We start from the raw sequence: 23,270 nt of genomic DNA, 5'->3' as shown, positions 1-23,270 counted from the left end.
AACTCTCAGCTCGGGGTTACCTTGAACTGGTCGCGGGCTGGGTGAGCTCGGAGCGCGGCTAGAGGCTGGGGATACGGGAGTGATTGGGTGCTGTCCTCTGGGGGCGCACTGAGGAGTGGGGCCCCAGGCTCTCGGCTCCTCCGGGCCGGAGACTGGGAGGCCGCCATTTTCATTCCCGTCCTCCGGAACTCTACGGAAAGCGTTCAGGGAACAGAAGCTCCCAAAAGCGAACCCGAGCCGATTACTTAGTCCGGCCGCCGGTAAGGGCGGTGCAATCCCGCCTCGGGCAAAGACACTTGAGAGTCACTACAACAGGCCCCTCCCCCAGAAGATCAACAAAATATCCAGCCAGGACGAAGTTCATCTATCAAGGAGAAAGCAGATTCAATTCCTAAGACAGCAGAGCAATTCCAGAGGAGGAGAAAGCAAAGCACGGAACTCATGGCTTTCTCCCCATGATTCTTTAGTCTTGCGGCTACTTCAATTTTTTTTTCTTTTTTCAATTTTTTATTTTTTTTTTCCTTTTTTCAATTTTTTTTCTTTTTTCTTTTTTCTTCTTCTGCTAAATTTTTTTAAAAACTTTTACCCTTTTCTTTTTTAACGTTTTTTGACTAGTTCATCTAAATATATATATTTTTTCTTTCTTTTTTATATTTTTTTATTTGTTTTATTTTTTAAATTTTTTTTTTCTTTTTTTTACAGAACCTGTTTTTTATCCCCTTCCCCCCCCCCCCACAATTTGGGGTCTCTTCTGATTTGGTTACAGCGCATTTTTCCGGGGTCTTTGCCACCCTATTAGTAGTTTATTTGCTCCTTCATATCCTCTTATCTGGACAAAATGACAAGGCGGAAAAAATCACCACAAACAAAAGAACAAGAGACAGTACCGAAGGCTAGGGACCTAATCAACACAGACATTGGTACTATGTCAGATCAAGAGTTCAGAATGACGATTCTGAACATTCTAGCCGGGCTCGAAAAAGGCATGGAAGATATTAGAGAAACCCTCTCTGGAGATGTTAAAGCCCTTTCTGGAGAAATTAAAGAACTAAAGTCTAACCAAGTTGAAATCAAAAAAGCTATTAATGAGGTGCAATCAAAAATGGAGGCTCTCACTGCTAGGATCAATGAGGCAGAAGAAAGAATTAGTGATATAGAAGACCAAATGACAGAGAATAAGGAAGCCGAGCAAAAGAGGGACAAACAGCTACTGGACCATGAGGGGAGAATTCGAGAGATAAGTGACACCATAAGACGAAACAACATTAGAATAATTGGGATTCCAGAAGAAGAAGAAACAGAGAGGGGAGCAGAGGGTCTATTGGAGAGAATCATTGGAGAGAATTTCCCTAATATGGCAAAGGGAACAAGCATTAAAATCCAGGAGATGCAGAGAACCCCCCTCAAAGTCAACAAGAATAGGTCCACACCCCGTCACCTAATAGTAAAATTTACAAGTCTTAGTGACAAAGAGAAAATCCTGAAAGCAGCCCGAGAAAAGAAGTCAGTAACATACAATGGTAAAAATATTAGATTGGCGGCAGACTTATCCACAGAGACCTGGCAGGCCAGAAAGAGCTGGCATGATATATTCAGAGCACTCAACGAGAAAAACATGCAGCCAAGAATACTCTATCCAGCTAGGCTATCATTGAAAATAGAAGGAGAGATCAAAAGCTTCCAGGACAAACAAAAACTGAAAGAATTTGCAAACACCAAACCAGCTCTCCAGGAAATATTGAAAGGGGTCCTCTAAGCAAAGAGAGAGCCTAAAAGTAGTAGATCAGAAAGGTACAGAGACAATATACAGTAACAGTCACCTTACAGGCTACTAATGGCACTAAATTCATATCTCTCAGTAGTTACCCTGAATGTTAATGGGCTAAATGCCCCAATCAAAAGACACAGGGTATCAGAATGGATAAAAAAACAAAACCCATCAGTATGTTGCCTACAAGAAACTCATTTTAGACACGAAGACACCTCCAGATTTAAAGTGAGGGGGTGGAAAACAATTTACCATGCTAATGGGCATCAGAAGAAAGCTGGGGTGGCAATCCTTATATCAGATCAATTAGATTTTAAGCTAAAGACTATAATAAGAGATGAGGAAGGACACTATATCCTACTCAAAGGGTCTGTCCAACAAGAAGATCTAACAATTTTAAATATCTATGCCCCTAACGTGGGAGCAGCCAACTATATCAACCAATTAATAACAAAATCAAAGAAACACATCAATAATAATACAATAATAGTAGGGGACTTTAACACTCCCCTCACTGAAATGGACAGATCATCCAAGCAAAAGATCAACAAGGACATAAAGGCCTTAAATGACACACTGGACCAGATGGACATCACAGATATATTCAGAACATTTCATCCCAAAGCAACAGAATACACATTCTTCTCTAGTGCACATGGAACCTTCTCCAGAATAGATCACATCCTGGGTCACAAATCAGGTCTCAACCGGTATCAAAAGATTAGGATTATTCCCTGCATATTTTCAGACCACAATGCTCTGAAGCTAGAACTCAATCACAAGACGAAAGCTGGAAAGAACCCAAATACATGGAGACTAAACAGCATCCTTCTAAAGAATGAATGGGTCAACCAGGAAATTAAAGAAGAATTGAAAAAATTCATGGAAACAAATGATAATGAAAACACAACAGTTCAAAATCTGTGGGACACAGCAAAGGCAGTCCTGAGAGGAAAATATATAGCGGTACAAGCCTTTCTCAAGAAACAAGAACGGTCTCAAGTACACAACCTAACCCTACGCGTAAAGGAGCTGGAGAAAGAACAAGAAAGAAACCCTAAACCCAGCAGGAGAAGAGAAATCATAAAGATCAGAGCAGAAATCAATGAAATAGAAACCAAAAAAAAATGGAAAAAAATCAATGAAACTAGGAGCTGGTTCTTTGAAAGAATCAATAAGATTGATAAACCCCTGGCCAGACTCATCAAAAAGAAAAGAGAAAGGACCCAAATCAATAAAATCATGAATGAAAGAGGAGAGATCACAACTAACACCAAAGAAATACAGACAATTATAAGAACATACTATGAGCAACTCTACGCCAACAAATTGGCCAATCTGGAAGAAATGGATGCATTCCTAGAGACATATAAACTACCACAACTGAACCAGGAAGAAATAGAAAACCTGAACAGGCCCATAACCAGTAAGGAGATTGAAACAGTCATCAAAAGTCTCCAAACAAACAAAAGCCCAGGGCCAGACGGCTTCCCAGGGGAATTCTACCAAACATTTAAAGAAGAACTCATTCCTATTCTCCTGAAACTGTTCAAAAAAATAGAAATGGAAGGAAAACTTCCAAACTCATTCTATGAGGCCAGCATCACCTTGATCCCAAAACCAGACAAGGATCCCACCAAAAAAGAGAACTACAGACCAATATCCTTGATGAACACAGACGCAAAAATTCTCGCCAAAATACTAGCCAATAGGATTCAACAGTACATTAAAAGGATTATTCACCACGATCAAGTGGGATTTATTCCAGGGCTGCAGGGTTGGTTCAACATCCGCAAATCAATCAATGTGATAGAACACGTTAATAAAAGAAAGAACAAGAACCATATGATACTCTCAATAGATGCTGAAAAAGCATTTGACAAAGTACAGCATCCCTTCCTGATCAAAACTCTTCAAAGTGTAGGGATAGAGGGCACATACCTCAATATTATCAAAGCCATCTATGAAAAACCCACCGCAAATATCATTCTCAATGGAGAAAAACTGAAAGCTTTTCCATTAAGGTCAGGAACACGGCAGGGATGTCCATTATCACCACTGCTATTCAACATAGTATTAGAAGTCCTAGCCTCAGCAATCAGACAACAAAAAGAAATTAAAGGCATCCAAATTGGTAAAGAAGAAGTCAAAGTATCACTCTTCGCAGATGATATGATACTATATGTGGAAAACCCAAAAGACTCCACTCCAAAACTGCTAGAACTTGTACAGGAATTCAGTAAAGTGTCAGGATATAAAATCAATGCACAGAAATCAGTTGCATTTCTGTACACCAACAACAAGACTGAAGAAAGAGAAATTAAGGAGTCAATCCCATTCACAATTGTACCCAAAACTATAAGATACCTAGGAATAAACCTAACCAAAGAGACTAAGAATCTATACACAGAAAATTATAAAGTACTCATGAAAGAAATTGAGGAAGACACAAAGAAATGGAAAAATGTTCCATGCTCCTGGATTGGAAGAATAAATATTGTGAAAATGTCTATGCTACCTAAAGCAATCTACACATTTAATGCAATCCCTATCAAAATACCATCCATTTTTTTCAAAGAAATGGAACAAATAATCCTAAAATTTATATGGAACCAGAAAAGACCTCGAATAGCCAAAGGAATATTGAAGAACAAAGCCAAAGTTGGTGGCATCACAATTCCGGACTTCAAGCTCTATTACAAAGCTGTCATCATCAAGACAGCATGGTACTGGCACAAAAACAGACACATAGACCAATGGAACAGAATAGAGAGCCCAGAAATCGACCCTCAACTCTATGGTCAACTAATCTTCGACAAAGCAGGAAAGAATGTCCAATGGAAAAAAAACAGCCTCTTCAATAAATGGTGCTGGGAAAATTGGACAGCCACATGCAGAAAAATGAAATTGGACCACTTCCTTACACCACACACGAAAATAGACTCCAAATGGATGAAGGACCTCAATGTGAGAAAGGAATCCATCAAAATCCTTGAGGAGAACGCAGGCAGCAACCTCTTCGACCTCAGCCGCAGCAACATCTTCCTAGGAACAACGGCAAAGGCAAGGGAAGCAAGGGCGAAAATGAACTATTGGGATTTCATCAAGATCAAAAGCTTTTGCACAGCAAAGGAAACAGTTAACAAAACCAAAAGACAGCTGACAGAATGGGAGAAGATATTTGCAAACGACATATCAGATAAAGGGCTAGTATCCAAAATCTATAAGGAACTTAGCAAACTCAACACCCAAAGAACAAACAATCCAATCAAGAAATGGGCAGAGGACATGAACAGACATTTCTGCAAAGAAGACATCCAGATGGCCAACAGACACATGAAAAAGTGCTCCACGTCACTCGGCATCAGGGAAATACAAATCAAAACCACAATGAGATATCACCTCACACCAGTCAGAATGGCTAAAATTAACAAGTCAGGAAATGACAGATGCTGGCGAGGATGTGGAGAAAGGGGAACCCTCCTCCACTGTTGGTGGGAATGCAAGCTGGTGCAACCACTCTGGAAAACAGCATGGAGGTTCCTCAAAATGTTGAAAATAGAACTACCCTATGACCCAGCAATTGCACTACTGGGTATTTACCCTAAAGATACAAACATAGTGATCCGAAGGGGCACGTGTACCCGAATGTTTATAGCAGCAATGTCTACAATAGCCAGACTATGGAAAGAACCTAGATGTCCATCAACAGATGAATGGATCAAGAAGATGTGGTATATATACACAATGGAATACTATGCAGCCATCAAAAGAAATGAAATCTTGCCATTTGCGACGACGTGGATGGAACTAGAGCGTATCATGCTTAGTGAAATAAGTCAATCGGAGAAAGACAACTATCATATGATCTCCCTGATATGAGGACATGGAGAAGCAACATGGGGGGGTAGGGGGATAGGAGAAGAGTAAATGAAACAAGATGGGATTGGGAGGGAGACAAACCATAAATGACTCTTAATCTCACAAAACAAACTGGGGGTTGCTGGGGGGAGGTGGGATTGGGAGAGGGGGAGCGGGCTATGGACATTGGGGAGGGGAGGCGAACCATAAGAGACTAAGGACTCTGAAAAACAACCTGAGGGTTTTGAAGGGTCAGGGGTGGGAGGTTGGGGGAACAGGTGGTGGGTGATGGGGAGGGCACATTTTGCATGGAGCACTGGGTGTTGTGCAAAAAGAATGAATACTGTTACGCTGAAAAAATTAATAAAAAGGGAAAAAAAAATAAAAAAAAAATTAATAAAAAGGGAAAAAAAAAAAAAGATGAAGGTACAGAGACTCTGAGTAAGCTGGCAGACAGAGTCCAAAACTGTAACCTTATTTTAGAATAGGGCATTAAACACGTAATGATAATAGCAATGGCTAAAGTTATTAAAAATAACTAAAGCTAGTACAGTTGGTAACAAATCCATACCAGGAAAAGAGTTTGCGACAGCAAAAATGTAAAAGGGGAGGAGGAAAATGAGAACAGCTATGTAGCCAAATGAAGAAAAGTTGCCAACATCAGGAAAAGCACCATTTAATCTCTGAGACGGTTCATACAAACTTCATGGTAAGAAAAAACAGTATCTTGAGCAGAGAGAACCCTAAAAAAGGAGAAACTGAGGGAATCATCATGGAAAACCAGCAAGTGATAAAAGTAGACAGAAACACAAAGAAGAAGAAATAATAAAGATACAAAACAACCAGAAAAAAGATAAAATGACAATAGTAAGTCCTTAGGTATCAATAATCATGTAAACGTAAGTGGGTTGATTTTACCAATCAAATGACAGAGATTGCCTTGATAAATTAAAAACACAGACCCAAGTTTGTGATGCTTTCAGAAGGGTCATTTTAGCTCTACAATGGACAAATGTAGGTTTATAGTGTAGGAATGGATGTGAATAACCCAAGCAAATAGTACTGAAAAGAAAGCAGGTGTAGCCATATGTACATCAGACTAGATAGACTTCAAGCCAAAAAGAAGATAAAACAGTTGTAAATACATGTGCTTAACACCTGAGTATTGAAATACATTAAAAAAATAAAGATCTTAAGGGAGAAATAGACAATAATCCAGTAATAGCAGGGACCTCAATACCCCACAGTCCACAATGGATGGATCATCCAGATGCAGAGTCAGCAAGGAAACAGATTGTAACCACACTTCAGAAAAAAATGAAAGACATTTACAGAACATTCTGTCCAGCTGCAGAGGAATGCATATTCTTCATGTGTACATTGAACATTCTCCAGGATAGATCTCTTGATGGAACACAGAAATCTTAACAAAATTAAGAAGATTGAAGCCATATCAGTCAACTTCTCTGACCACGTTGGTATGAAAGTAAAAATGAACATGAGGAAACTGAGTAGACCTAAAAATATGTGGGAAAGAGATGACAAAATTTTAAACAGCTGAGGGCAGACACCTGGTTCTTGGACTAGTCTTGAAAGCATATGGAGAACTGTATTGTATTAGTTGCATTATTACCTTAGCTGCATGTCATGTTTTATTCCCTACTGAGGACGTTTTTGCATCTCTTAACCTCATGGATGATCAATCACTTACTTTGCTTTTTATCCCTACTCCCTGTTTACCCACTGATTATAGAAACCTAATGGGGAGTGGAAAGAAACATTTGTCTTGAAATTTTCTGACATACCTGATCTTTCCAGGTCCTGAATGGGGTGCCTTATTTTCTGGAAGAATATAGAGCTCCAGATTGTTTCAAGGCCCACCCTCTCAAGGTGAAATACCTCATCCTCCTCTCATATATTCACCTACTTCCCGAAACAAGTAGTGGCTGTCCCTTTTCGTCCAGAGAGCAATGCAGCTTTGGGAATGATAGCCCAGCCTTCTCACAGGGCCTTCCTTGTGATAGTGAAGCTTTCTTTGCCTCAAAACTCATGTCTCAGACATTGGCTTACTGGGCATTGGGTGCTCAACTAGTCTGAGTTTGGTAACACAATCAATAGGTCAAAGAGGAAGTCAAAAGGGAAATAAATAATGGTCTCAAAGAAGTGAAAATGAAAATGCAATATATCAAATTTTGTGTGTTGCAAGCAAAGCAGTTCTGAGAGGAAGTTTAGAGCAACAAAAAATGTCAAACAGTTTACCTTTACACTTCAACGAACTAGAAAAAGAGGAACAAAAAAAGCCCAAAGTTAACAAAAGGAAAGAAATAATAAAAATCAGAGCAGAAGTAAATGAAATAGAGGCCAGAAAAACAATAGAAAGGACCAATGAAACTAAAAGCTGGTTCTAGAAGATGATGAACACAAACTGGCAAAAAGTTAGCTTGTCTAAGAAAAAAAGAGACATATTACGGTACGATGACTAATATAATAAAAAAAGAAGAAATAAAAGAGGGTTATTACAATGAATAGGACAGGAATATGTGGAATCATGAGAGACTATGAATAATTACACACCAACAAATTATATATCTAAAGGAAATGTATGACCAAGACTGACCAAGACTGACTTAGGAAGATGTAGACAACCTGAACAGACCAGTGTAGTCATCTGAGAGGCACAGGTAGAGACTGAAGGGCAGGAAGACAGGCTTGTAGGGGAGGCACAGACACCAGAGAGCCTGGGCTTGAGGAACATATGGGGCCTACAGGCCCCCACATTGCGACTGGCATACCCAAGGAGCTCTCCTTATGGCCGTTCTCTGCCCACTGATAAGCAGATGAGCAATGACCTGGCTGAGTTCCAAGAGCCCCCTCAACTTGCCTCTGTATTCATTGTGGAGCCCTGGGCACCAGGAACTTTGGAACAGTTACAGAGAGATTCCAGAAAAATGGTGTCCCCACTCCACTGCTATCCCTGCCAGAAAGACAGCTCTCCCTGAGGTCCTGCCTATTTGTCTCTTCCCCCAGAACCCAGTTGGTGGAGGATGTGCCCTGGGACAATGTCCCTGCTGAGAAGGGGCAGGTCTTTATACTACCATCTGGCTGAATAAGACAAGTAGGGACTCTGCCTTCACACCTCTGTGAGGTCTGAGGAACCCCAGCCTCAGGACACTTATCCAGACTCTGCCTCTCCTAGCATCCTGCTCAGCCACCATGGAGGTTTTCTGAATGGCAAAGTGCACTCCAATGTCCCTGTTATTGAAGAGAACTTGTTAGAGGACAAATATTTGTTGACGCCATGCCATGCTTGGAAGCTGTCCTTATGTTCTTCCTGATCTTCGTCCTGTGAACTCCCTGCAATTAACACTTATCTGCTGTTAATCAGAGCACCATATGCTCCCTGACCAGCCTGCCAATGTGCCTGTCCTTCCACCAGCCATGAACACAGGAAGCTCCCTACATGATCTCACCAACCTGCACTTTCCCCTGGCGCTTCCCACCCCCCAGTGCCCTGAGGAGACAGCCTACCCCAGCCTGAGTGAGGGCATCAGTACCTCCAAATTAAGGCACAGCATGATCCACCTCAGGATCAGTGGGAGCCAGTGCCGGGACCAAGCTTGGGCTATGATGAGACAGGACTTTACTCCCTGCTCAGCTACCCATCTTGTGGTCTTCCCTGAGCAATACCAACCCCTAGGCTTCTTGGAGCATTCCCCACCCCCATGTTCAAGGCTCTGATAGCCACCTCGCACTGTCAGCCCCCTCCCTGGGCCACCCCTCACTCAGTGCTCTGGCTCCCTCATTCTCCAATTCCTCCCCCTCAGCTTCCTCTCCTGTGTTGTGTATGTCCCTTACCCAGCTTCTTCCCCAGGAATCCCTTCCTGCCACCACCCTGCACCCCTCAGCCTCCTGAGCTTGCCCAAGGGCCCAGCTGACACCCAAGAGCAGCTGCTCAAAAAGTTTTTGACAACAATGTCACCTCCCTTGTCCTGCATCACTCAGGGTGTCCCCCTGGATACCAGCAAATTGTCCGCTGATCAGAGGCTGCCTCCATACCCATACAGTGCCCCAAATTTGGTTCTGCCCACCCAGCACCTACCCCAAAGCCTCTGTAGCAGCCAGCGATGTCTTCTCAGGCCTGCTCAAAGCAACATTCATGTGGGCAGCCCACCACACTGTGGGACACTATACTCACCCAACTCAATGGGCATGAGCAAGAATTTTACCATCAACCAGTGAGGTACTTCCACCTGGGAAACCTGTTTCCTCACAGTGTGCTCTTTGATGACTGCTGCTCTGAGTTGTTTGTCCCCTGGCATGCACACACTCTGTCTCAGTAGCAGAAATGGTTTAGCATGGAAGCCCATCAACCAGCCTGGTGTTGGATCCCCAGCTTTTCTGAGGGGCCTTTATTTTTAGGGGACGAGGGGCCAATTAGTGGCTGCCAGGACCCCCATGCCCTCAACCACCAGAACTTGACCCTCTGTTCCTGCCATGGCTCAGAGCCCAACATCAACCTCCCAGGAGAGTCCTTCCCAGGTTAGTGTAAGGAGATTGTGGCAGCCCTGGCTGGAGTGCCTGGCTTTGAGGGGTCAGCAACCTGGCTGGGGCTGGGGTTGGGGCTGGAGGAGTTGTTGCACATGGAAACACTGGGCCTGGAATGATTCCACATGCTGAGCAACCCCTATGGCTTGCTGTCTGATCTTGCTGTGGAGGACTCATTCCAAAGTCAGCATCTGCAGTGAGGAGCCTTATCAGCCTCCCTCTTCTTGGCCCTGCCCCATCATTCTTCTTTTTCTCCCTTCCCCTGGGCCAGTAGAGACTCCACTCTGCCCACAGAGCCTCTTTCTAACCTGAATGAGGGAACCAAAGAATGAGGAAAAGCCAGGGGTTTGTCCTGATGGCCCCTGAATTCTGCACAAGGGTTGGGTCCAGTGAAGCTCAAGGTGGGGGCTAACACTTATAACTTGTAACTCAAGAGATGGAGTAAGTAATCAAAAAACCCTCAAAAGCAAACCGCATGGTCAAATGGCTTCACTAGTGAATTCTAATGAACATGCAGTGGAAAACTAATACCAATACTCCTCAAACTCTTCTAGAATGTTCAGGAAGAGGCAACAATTTAAAATTCATCCTACAAAGGCAGTATTATTTTGATAGTAAACCAGATAAGGATACCACCACAAGATAAAAGCAATAAACCAGTATCCTAGATGAATACAGGTGGAAAAATTCTCAGCAAAATTTTATCAAACCGAGTTCACACATTAAACAAATTAGACACCATGGCTAAAGGGGATTTATCTGTGGGATGTAAGGGTAGTTGAACCTACAAAGATCAATAAGTGTAATTCAATACACCAAGGAAGTGAAAGATAAAAATCACATGATCATCTCAAAAGTTGCCCAAAGAAATTAGAAAATATATACCATTCTTTTATGATAAAAAACTCTTAATAGATTGGATATAGAAGGAGCATACCTCTACACAATAAAGGCCACCTATGGGAATCCCACAGCAAACATCCTAATCAATGAAGAAAAATTGAAAGCATTTCCTCTAAGAACAGGAACATAACAAGGAAGGACACTCTCACTACCTCTATTCAATATAGGAGCAGAAGTCCTAGCTAGAGCAATTAGGCAAGAGAAAGAAATAAAAGCCTTCCACATCAGGAAGGAAGAAGTGAAAATGTCACTCTTTGCAAATATCCTCTTACATACAGAAAAATCTGAAGAGTCAATAAAAAAATCTGTTGAAAGTAATCAATGATCCAATAAAGTGACATATTACAAATTGACTTACAAAAATCAGTGGCATCCTTGTACGCTAATGGTGAAGTATCAGAAAATGAAAACAGCATCAAAAACAACAAAATAGGAATGTAAGAAACCAGGGAAGTGAAGGACCTGTACAATGAAAACTACAAGACTTTCTGGAAAGAAGTTGAAGACACAAACAAATGGAAACACATCCCATTTCATGATTTGAAGAATTAATACTGTTGAAATGACCGTATTACACAAAGCCATTACAGAGTCAATGTGATCTCAATCAAAATACCAAAGGCGTTCCTTATAGAAATAGAAGAAATTATTCTGAAATTTGTGTGGAAGCATAGGAGACTCCAAATAGCCAAAGCAATCCTGCAAAAAGAGAGCAAAGCTGGAGGTAGCACATTTCCTGATTTCAAACCATACCTCAAAGCCATAGTAATAGAATACAATGTGGTAATGACACAAAAAGCAACATATGCACCAATAGAACAGAATAGAGAGCCCAGAATTAAATCCCAACACATGTGGTCAACCAATAATAGGTAAGGAAGCCAAGAACACCCAATGAAAAGGATAGCCCCTTCAAGAAATGGTACTGGGAACACTGGAGAAACACAAGCAGAACAATGAACTCTTTGGATGATATACTCTGTTCAGAATATATTTTCAATGTGCAGCTAATAAATATGCACAGACATTAGTTCCCTTTTTTACAGCAGAAGTTCTAATATGATGTCTGTCTCCCCTGCTGCCTGTCTGGTCTCTGCAACACTCCTATTGCTGGTGCTCCCAATCTGATGCCCTCTGTTTAGAACTCAGCTGAGCTTGGGGTGGACCTGGCTCCTGTAGGATTTGACCATACAATCAAATGCCCCTTGACAGGTGCTCTCCTATTGTTGAGATTCTGTCTCTCAAATTTAAAATGAGGAAAGCCTCTTCTCTGAGGATTAGAGTAAATTATTTATTGAAATAAAGTATATAGGGGCGCCTGGGTGGCTCAGTGGATTAAGCCGCTGCCTTCGGCTCAGGTCATGATCTCAGGGTCCTGGGATTGAGCCCCGCTTCGGGCTCTCTGCTCCGCAGGGAGCCTGCTTCCTCCTCTCTCTCTGCCTGCCTCTCTGCCTACTTGTGATCTCTCTCTCTGTCAAATAAATAAATAAAATCTTAAAAAAAAAGAGTATATAATGTTCAGAGTGAAATGGCACTTGGTGAATGGTGGGCCTGATTATTTGGTGAAGGTGAGCAGAGAGCAGGATCCTGGCCTCATGATTTCAGCCTACAGTCCAGCCTGTGCAGATAAGTTTCCGAGATAGAGACTCTGACAGAGGCTGATTCAATCAGCCTCTCAGGGTTGGTCAGGGTCTCCCTTGCTTTTTCTGCCCTAGGCCTCTCTCCCTTGATGCTTTCAAGTGAGAGGCCAAAGTGCCAGTTCTCCAGGCCTTTTCCCATAACTTGGCACTCACATCCCTTCCACCAGGATTTCCCCATTTCAGCATTGACCTTAGATGGGCCTGACCTACATGAGACTGAGAGAGTGAGTACATTCTTCCAGGTCACACGTAATCTCTGCAAATGATTCACTGACATCGCAGAGAATGAGGAATGCGATTGAGACACTCTGGGCATTTCTGTGAATATGTACTGAGTGAAGTCTTTCACTGATGGAGCAAAGTGCATAGTGTCCTGTATTTTCATATCTTTACTCTCAATGTGCTCTGAAGAATTAAACCGTAACACATAAATGGATGTGCAACAGGTTCAACTATCTCAAATATCTTTCCTGTTGCCTGTCAATTACTTTAAAAAATTATAGTCTCAAAAAATAAAATTACAGTCCCATTAACTGGAGGTAGGTTAATCATAGATGGAATTATTACTAATTGCTCAATAATACTTGAAACCATCCCAAGGGGCTTTAAAACAGTATCTTCAGGCAGAATAATAGTGAATTCTTCAACAGAAGGTAGTTCATTAAGGCGAAACTCATTCTTTGTTTTAAGAGGAAAATTCTTATTTTCCTTCTCAGTTTGTCAATCATCTTCTCTGCCTGACAGCTGTGGAGGAAGTGATATACAAGAGGAAGATGATGAGAATGAGGAGGCTCTTGAACTATCTGAATCTGTTGCACTGTCCAAGTCCGAATCTGAATTGAAGTCTCTAGAGAGTCTGGGGTCTCAGCCAGTTCTGCTGCCCGGGGCGGTGATGCAGTTCGCTCCGGGTGGAGGTCCTGGCCTTGTCTATGGCGCGAATTCAGGTGGCTGCTCCTTGGCAGGCTGAACTTCCGCGGCCTGTCTGCTGTCCGGGGACACCTCATCCGACTGCAGTGATGGCCGTGACCCTGGGACAGGTATACAGCCCCAAGACTGCACCGCCTGACCTTGGCCATCCCGCAAACTGATGCCATTAAATTTCAGAGTTTCCCACTTAGCCTTGGTAGCCTCAACTACTCCCATGGTGTCGCGCCAGAGAGCCCTCAGACAAGTTCACAACTCGCTAGGAAAAAGATAGAACTGTGCAGGTTGTAACCGCATCTGCACCGGATTTCCCGCGTTTCTAGTGTAACTGCACGTGGACCTGCCTGGAGACAGGCCCCTCCCTCTTACACAGCTGTACTTCCCGCGGAGCCTACTCCGCGCTTGCTTTTCTTGTAATTTCTTATTTACTCATTGTTAATTAATGAGCATAATAAAATTTCTCCAAGCGTCTATAAGAATGTCTTTTTCCTTATGTGTGTCCTTTGCCTTTATATAGCTCAGGGCTTTGGTGGGAGTGATGCCTCACTTTCCTTGGATCTCAGATATTAGAAGTAGAGTGGATCGCCTACTCAGCGGGTGCTGGGGCAGGTGCCCACTGTCACATGCACTGTGCAGCTGACCTCAGGGTGGACAAAAGTATGCTCCAACACTTGGGAGTTCCTTAAGGAATTCTCAGAGGCACCTTTGTTTGATACTTCGGTTATGGGATGACAATCTATTGGGAGGGGCTGTGCTCACCAGAGGGGCAGATGTGTGGGCTCAGAGGATGGTGAAATTCCCACTGTACTCTTTGACTGCTCATAGCAGGCTTCCAGGGCAAAACTCAGCCCACCAGCTAGAGTAATGCTGATTAGAGGAGGAAGGAAAATTTTGAAAGGCCAAAAGAGTACTATCGTGTGTGTCTGTGTGCTATCATATTCCACATCTTTCCAGGTAGCAAACAAGCAAAAAACTTTACCTTGCAGTAGAAGATAACCCAGTGAACCCTTCATCTTAACAGTATCAAAATAAATGAAGCTCTCTGCAAGCCAGAATGCATGGCATGATATATGCAACGTGCTGAAAGGAAAAAGAAATTCAACCAAGAGGAACGTACTTGGCAAGACTATTGTTCAGATTTGAAAGAGAGATCAACATCTTCCTAGAGAAACCAAAGCTAAAGGAGTTAATCACCACCAAACCAGCCTTACAATAAATGTGAAACTGACTTTTTAAAATGGAAAATGAGTGGCCAGATATTGCATAAGTAAGTTATGAATAAAAAGATGTAAATAACTCAGTTCCTCAAGCCCTTCCCTCCATACACAAAACCGAAGGAGGCTGAGGTAGAAGGAAATGTAAATATAGTTAAATCTCTTCTGAACCTAAATCTCACTAACAAAGACGCTTGATAGCAGGATTGTGACATTCCACCAGGAATCTCCCAACTATCTTGATATTAATGGCTTGCCAAAAGACAACATTGATCGAGCCGGAAGACCTCCCGGGTATCCCCGAAGACCTCCAGGATACTCCAGGCACTTTGTAGGCCCTCTTTAGCATATGAAAGATCTGTTGAAACCTCCCTTCCCCCCACCTTCCCCCAACCTCAGGGTACGTAACCTGGCATCCCTCACAACCCTGGTCAGCAGCTCTTCCTGCCCATGGGTCCTGTCCCCATGCTTTAATAAACCTCCATTTTGCACCAAAAAAAAAAAAAGATGTAAAAAAAAAAGTAAATATAATAGCATGTACATAATATATGGGAGAGATAAGGAAAAAGAAAGAGAAGTTTTTTAAAAGAATGTGTTTATTTTTAAAAGTATTTATTTATTTATTTGACAGGGAGAGAGAGAGAGCACAAGAAGCGGGAGCAGCAGGCGGAGGGAGAGAGAGAAGCAGGCCGCTGAGCAGGGAGCTGGATGTAGGGCTCGATCCCAGGACCCTGGGGTCAGACCTGAGCTGAAGACAGACACTTAATCAACTGAGCCACCCAGGGATGTGTAAAGAATGTGTTTAGACTAAAGTGACTGTCCAATTAATATACACTGCTATAACGCAGGATATTATATAAAAACTTCAGGGTAATGGCAAACCTAAAACCTATAATGGAAACACAAAATTTAAAAAAGAGAAAGCCAAACAACACTACAAAACTGGTCAATCACAAGAAATCACAAGAAAGAGAGGAAGATAAGGAGATAGGAATAGAAAACTACAAAGGACCAGAAAACAAATAACAAAATTTTGATAAGGACATACGTGTCAATAATTACATTAAATGTAAAGGTCCTAAATGTTCCAATCAAATGACAAGGTAGAGAATGGATAAATAAGCAAGACCTATCTATATGGTGCCCAGAAGAGATCATCTCAGGTGTAGAAATACGTGCAGAGTAAAAGCTAAGGTATGGAAAACGTAGATGCATGTGTTTGGAAGCAAAAAATAGCCAAACAAACAAAATCAAAACAAAATGAAAACAACCCAGAGAAGAAATGCTTAAAACAAGACTGTAACGAGTGATAGAGAAAAACACTACATAATGCAAAGGGGTAAATCTAACAAGGAGATATAACAATTCTAAATATCTATGCACCTAACACTGAAGCACCTAAATACAGAAAGCAAATATTAATGGACATAAGGAGACAAGATGATATGGCACAGCAAGAGTAGGGGGCTTTAACCCCAAAGTACATCAATGGATAGATCATCAAGGCAGAAAATCAATAAGGAAATCATGTCTTTGAATGAGAAATGAGCCCATGTGGACAACACAGATGTATACAGTTTCCATCCCCAAAAAACAGAATAAACATTCTCTTCAAGTTTATATGAGAAATCGAGAGTATATCACATGTTAGGGCATAAAAGAAGCCTCAATAAATTTAAAAGGATTGAAAGCATGCCATGCAACTTTTTTTGACCCTAATGGTATGTAACTAGAAATCAACCACAAGAAAAAAACTGGAAAACACACAAACACATAGAGTGTAAACAACATGATACTAAACAACTAGTGATTCAACAAAGCAGTTTAAGGGAATGAAAAGGTGGAAAATATATATAAATATCTATAAAAAGTGGAAATATAAAAAACAAAAATATTCCTCTCCATATAATAAAAAACATAAAAATAATGAAAATGATGAGACAATTGCAGAAATATCTTTGAACACAGGGAAAGCATTTTGTTAAAATTTAAATTCCATTAGCCAATATATAGTACATCATTAGTTTCAGATTCAGTGTTCAATGATTCATCAGTTGCATATACACCCAGTGCTCATCACATCGTGTATCCTCCTTAATGCCCATTGCCCAGTTACCCCATACCCCCAACAACCTCCCATTCCACAACCCTCAGTTTGTGTCTCAGAGTCTAGAGTCTCTCATGGTTTGTGTCCCTCTTTGATTTCTTCCCATTCAGTTTTCCCTCTCTTCGAGTGAATCCATATGATAATTGTTTTTCTCTGACTGACTTATTTTGCTCAGTGTAATACCCTCTGGTTCCATCCACATCGATGTCAATGGTAGGTATTCATCCTTTCCGATGGCTGAGTAATACTCCATTGTATATATGAACCACATCTTCTTTATCCATTCATCTGTTGATGGACTTCTCAGCTCCATCCAGAGTTTAGCTATTGCGGATATGGCTGGAAGAGTCTGGACGTTTGCCTTCTGCTTCAATTTTTTGAAACAGCTTCAGGAGAATTGGTGTTATTTCTTCTTTGAAAGTTAGGTAGAATTCCCCAGGGAATCCGTCAGGTCCTGGGCTCTTGTTTTTTGGGAGGTTTTTGATCACCACTTCATCTCATTACTAGATATCGGTCTATTCAGGTAGTCAATTTCTTCCTGGTTCAAATTTGGAAGTTTATAATTTTCCAGGAATGCCTCCATTTCACCTAGGTTGCTTAATTTACTGGCTTTTTTTTTTTAAAGATTTTATTTATTTATTTGACAGAGAGAGAGAGATCACAAGTAGGCAGAGAGGCAGGCAGAGAGAGAGGAGGAAGCAGGCTCCCTGCGGAGCAGAGAGCCCGAAGCGGGGCTCGATCCCAGGACCCTGAGATCATGACCTGAGCCGAAGGCAGCGGCTTAATCCACTGAGACACCCAGGTGCCCCAATTTACTGGCTTTTTTGAGTATTGTTTCAATTTCCTTGCTGGTTGGCATATAGCTGATATAATATGTTCTTAAAATTGTTTCTATTTCCTCGGTGTTGGTTTTGACCTCTCCTCTTTCACTCACGATTTTCTTAATTTGAGTCCTTTCTCTTTTCTTTAAACAATTTTTTTGGCTTTATTTCTTCATTTCTGAAAGAGAGAGAGAGAGAGCAAGCGAGTGTGAGTGAGTGAGCGAGAGAACAAGTGGGAAAGGTAGAGAGGAAGAAGCAGACTCCCTGCAATGCAGGGAGCCCGATGCGGAACTCAATCCAAAGACACTGGGATCGTGACCTGAGCTGAAGGCAGGTGCTTAACTGACTAAGCCACCCAAGTGCCCACGGGTCCTTTTTCTTTTCTTTTTTTTTAAAGTCTGGTGGGAGTTTATCAATCTTAATAATTCTTTCTGTGAAACAGCTTCTAGTTTCACTTATCTGTTCTACTATTCCTCTGGTTTCTATTTCATTGATTTCTGCCCTAGGCTTTATTATTTATATTCTCCTGCTTCTCTTCTCCCGCAAATATAGCTTAGTATAAAGTATATTTGCTGTTCTTTCTCTAGTTCTTTTAGGTGTAAGGTTAGCTTGTGTATTTGAGATTTTTCTAATTTTTAAAATATAGCTCCCTCTTAAGCCTGCTTTTGCTGTATCCCAAAGTTTTGAACAGTTGTGTTTTCATTCTCATTAGTTTTCATGAATTTTTAAAGTTCTTTAATTTCCTGGTTGACCCTTCATTCCTTAGTAGGGTGCTCTTTAACCTCTAAGTGTTTGGTTTCCTTCCAAATTTCCTCTTGTGATTGAACCCAAGATCAAATATTGTTGTCTGAAAATATGCAGGGAATTATCCCAGTCTTTGGTATTGCTTGAGACTTGATTTGTGACCCAGGATGTGATCTGTTTGGAGAATGTTCCATGTGCACTTGAGAAGAATGTGTATTCCATTGCATTAAGACAGGTTTGTTGCCAGCCTAATGTTTCTACCATTGTAGATTAAGAACCTCTTGTCTTGAGCTGCTTTCATGATTTTGCTTTCATTTGTAAAATTTGCAAGCTTCACTATTACATGTTGGGATGTGGATCTATTTTTATAGATTTTGGGAGGGTCCTCTCTACTTCTTGGACTTGCACACCCTATTCCTTCCCCAGATTAGAGAAGTTCTCAGTTATGATTTGCTTAAACATACCTTCTGGCCCTCTCTTTCTCCTCTCTCAGGGACCTCCAAAATTCTAATATTGTTTCATTTGATGGCATTACTGATTTCTCAAAGTCTCCCCTAATGGTCCATTAGTTGTTCCCTCTTTTCCTCAACTTTTTTCCTTTCCATCAACTTGACTACTATGTCACTTACACTCTCTTCTGCCTCGTTTACTCTAGCTGTTCAAACATCCAGTTTAGACTGCATCTTAGTTAAAGCATTTTAAATTTAGGCCTGATTGGATTTCATTTTGGTGCTAAGAGACTGTCTTGTGTCTTTTATTCTTTTTTCCAGGCCCAGCTAGTAACTTTATAATTATATTCCTGAATTTCATCTCCAACACTTTAGTTATATCCATATTGATTGGATCCATGACAGAGAGCATTAACTCTGGTTGTTTCTTTTGTGTGAATTCCTCCATCTAGTCATTTTGTTCAGAGAAAAATGGATGAACAAGTGAAATAAATAAAACACATCAACCATGACCCATGTGAAATACACACCAGACAAATCCACAGAGGTCAAAGCCAAAAAGAAAAGAAAAAGAAAGAAAAGAAAATAAAAAAAGAGAGAGGAAGAAGAGACTATAATTTCCAGATGGACAAAATGGGGTGTTCCACTTGTCCTGGGTGTATTTTAGTCTATTTGTTAGAAGCCACTAAATCCAAATATTGTAAAGAAAGCAAAACTTATATGCACACAAAAATAAAATGAATACAGTGAAATGAAGCAAAAAATGCAGAATATATTGATAAAATGTAAACGTGAAAAATGAAAGTTAGAAAAAGACTTAAAAAATTGAGGTGGACACACAAAAAATGAAAAGACATTCCATGCTCATGGATTGGAAGAACAAATATTGTTAATATGTCTATGCTGCTTAGAGCGATCTACACATTTAATGCAATCCCTGTCAAAATGCCATCAACTGATAGATGGGGGCAAAATGGCAGAGGAGTTGGGGACTCCATTTCAACTGATGCCCTGAATTTAGCTGGATATCTACCAAGCTGTCTGAACACCCATGAAATCAGCCTGAGATGTAAGATTACATGTCTGGATCTCTATGGGGACAGAGGACCTTCACTCGTGAGGTACAAAGGATGGAGTTGTGATTGTGCAGACCAATACCAGAGGATAAACAGAAGGGGGAGGGGCCCACCAGAAGCTACTCACTGGAAAGTAAAACAATATCCCAGTGCAAAAAGATCCTTCACCTGGGGACCAGTGATAGTTTGCAGAGGGTTGGTGGTGGGACAGGAAGTGCCCAATATAACAGCACTTGAACAGAATCCAGGAGCTTATGGGGGAAATTGCTGGACCAGGGCAGGCACTTGTGAAGACCTGTGCCTGTGGATCTGGGGGGCTGACCTTCGAGCGGGCAGCTTCCGCAGCTGCCACCCTCACCCACCCAGACTGGGATCACTCATGGTCTTGGTGGCACAAAAATGCAGCCAGGAATACTTTATCCAGCATGGGTATCATTCAGAACATATGGAGAGACAAAGAGCTTCCAGGACAGGCAGAAACTGAAAGAATATGTGACCACTAAGCCAGCCCTGCAGGAAATATTAAGGGCAATTCAATAAAAGGAGAAAGCTCCCAAGAGTGATATAGAACAAAAATATACAGAGACAATCTACAGAAACAGGACAGACAGTGTGATGACAATAAAATCCCATCTTTCAACAATCACTTTCAACACGAATGCCCTAAATGCTCCCATAAAATGGCACAGGGTTGCAGATTGGATAAAAAGGACCCATTCATACGCTTTCTATAAGAGACTCATGTTGAACTTAAAGATACATCTAGATAGAACGTGAAGGGATTGATAACCATTGTTCATCATTAGACCTCAAAAGAAAGCTGAAATAACAATTCTCATATCAGACAAATTAGATTTTAAGATAAGGACTGTAGTTAGAGATACAGAAAGACAGTATATCTTTCTTCTTTGTATTTTTTTGATTAATAAACTTTATTCTTTTTTTTTGACAAATTTTTTTCACTTTTTAAAAATTTCTTTTCAGCGTTACAGTATTCATTGCTTTTGCACCACACCCAGTGCTCCATGCAATACATGCCCTCCCTATTACCGAGCACCTGGTTCCCCAACGTCCCAACCCCTGCCCCTTCAAAACCCTCAGGTTGTTTTTCAGAGTCCATAGTCTCTCATGGTTCATCTCCCCTTCCAATTTCCCTGAACTCCCCTATCCTCTCCATCTCCCCATGTCCTCCATGTTCTTTGTTATGCTCCAGAAATAAGTGAAACCATATGATACAGATTCTCTCTGCTTGACTTATTTCACTCAGCATAATCTCCTCCAGTCCCAACCATGTTGATACAAAAGTTGGGTATTCATCCTTTCTGATGGAGGCGTAATACTCCATCGTGTATACGGACCACATCTTTCTTATCCATTAGTCCGTTGAAGGGCATCTTGGTTCTTTCTACAGTTTGGCGACCGTGACCATTGCTGCTATAAACATTGGGGTAGAGATGGCTCTTCTTTTCAATACATCTGTATCTTTGGGGTAAATACCCAGTAGTGCAGGGTCCTAGGGAAGCTCTATTTTTAATTTCTTGAGGAATCTCCACACTGTTCTCCAAAGTGGCTGCACCAACTTGCATTCCTACAAACACTCTAAGAGGGATCCCCTTTCTCCACATCCTCTCCAACACACGTTGTTTCCTGTCTTGCTAATTTTGGCCATTCTAACTGGTGTAAGATGGTATCTCAATGTGGTTTTAATTTGAATCTCCATGATGGCTAGTGATGATGAACATTTTTTCATGTGTCTGATAGCCATTTGTATGTCTTCATGGAGAAGTGTCTGTTCATATCTTCTGCCCATTTTTTGATATGATTATCCGTTTTGTGTGTGTTGAGTTTGAGGAGTTCTTTACAGATCCTGGATATCAGCCTTTTTACTGTATTGTCATTTGCAAATATCTTCTCCCATTCTGTGGGTTGCCTCTTTGCTTTGTTGACTGTTTCCTTTGCTGTGCAGAAGCTTTTGATCTTGATGAAGTCCCAAAAGTTCATTTTAGCTTTTGTTTCCTTTGCCTTTGGAGACATATCTTGCAAGAAGTTGCTGTGACTGATATTGAAGAGGTAACTGCCCATGTTCTCCTCTAGGATTCTGATGGATTCCGGTCTCATGTTGAGGTCTTTTATCCATTTCGAGTTTATCTTTGTGTACAGTGTAAGAGAATGGTCAAATTTCATTCTTCTACATATAGCTGTCCAGTTTTCCCAGCACCATTTATTGAAGAGACTGTCTTTTTTCCACTGTATATTTTTTCCTGTTTTGTTGAAGGTTATTTGACCATAGATTTGAAGGTCCATATCTGGGCTCTCTACTATGTTGCACTGGTCTATGTGTCTGTTTTTATGACAGTACCATGCTGTCTTGGTGATCACAGCTTTGTAGTAAAGCTTGAAATCAGGTAATGTGATGCCGCCAGTTTTGTTTTTTGTTTTTCAACATTTCCTTAGCAATTCGGGGTCCCTTCTGATTCCATACAAATTTTAGGATTATTTGCTCCAGCTCTTTGAAAAATACCAGTGGAATTTTCATCGGAATGTCATTAAAAGTATAGATTGCTCTGGGCAGTATAGACATTTTATGAATGTTTATTCTTCTGATCCAAGAGCATGGAACGGTCTTCCATCTTTGTGTGTCTTCTTCAATTTCTTTCATGAGTGGTCTGTAGTTCCTCCACTACAGATCCTTTACCGTTTTGGTTAGGTTTATTCCCAGGTATCTTATGATTCTTGGTGCTATAGTAAATGGAATTGATTCTCTAATTTCTGTTTCTGTATTGTCATTGTTAGTGTATAAGAAAGCCACTGATTTCTGTACATTGATTTTGTATCCTGCCACCTTACTGAATTGCTGTATGAGTTCTAGTAGTTTGAGGGTGGAGTCTTTGGGGTTTTCCATATAAAGAATCATGTCATCTGCGAAGAGAGAGTTTGACTTCTTCACCGCCAATTTGGATACCTTTTATTTCTCTTTGTTGTCTGATTGCCATTGTAGGACTTCTAATACTATGTTGAAATAGGACTTCTAATGCTATGGTGAGAGTGGGCACCCTTGTCATGTTCCTGATCTCAACAGGAAGACTGCAAGCTTTTTCCCATTGAGGATGGTATTTTCTGTGAGTCTTTCTTAGATAGATTTTATGAAGTTCAGGAATGTTCCCTCTATCCCTATACACTGAAGCATTTTAATCAGGAACGGTTGCTGGATTTTGTCA

The 23,270-nt window shown here is 41.2% G+C and overlaps 2 pseudogenes; one reads left to right on the top strand and one right to left on the bottom strand.

The window, feature by feature from the left end:
* Positions 1-6,269: 6,269 nt before the first annotated feature.
* On the top strand, positions 6,270-10,996 carry LOC123942222 (annotated as a pseudogene).
* A 1,674-nt stretch (positions 10,997-12,670) lies between these two features.
* On the bottom strand, positions 12,671-14,100 carry LOC123942221 (annotated as a pseudogene).
* Between the last annotated feature and the right edge of the window lie 9,170 nt (positions 14,101-23,270).

The sequence above is a fragment of the Meles meles genome, chromosome 5, assembly GCF_922984935.1.
Source record: "Meles meles chromosome 5, mMelMel3.1 paternal haplotype, whole genome shotgun sequence".
NCBI classification, from domain to species: domain Eukaryota; kingdom Metazoa; phylum Chordata; class Mammalia; order Carnivora; family Mustelidae; genus Meles; species Meles meles.
Note: the sequence above shows the minus strand (reverse complement) of the source record. Positions and strands in the feature narration are given on the sequence as shown.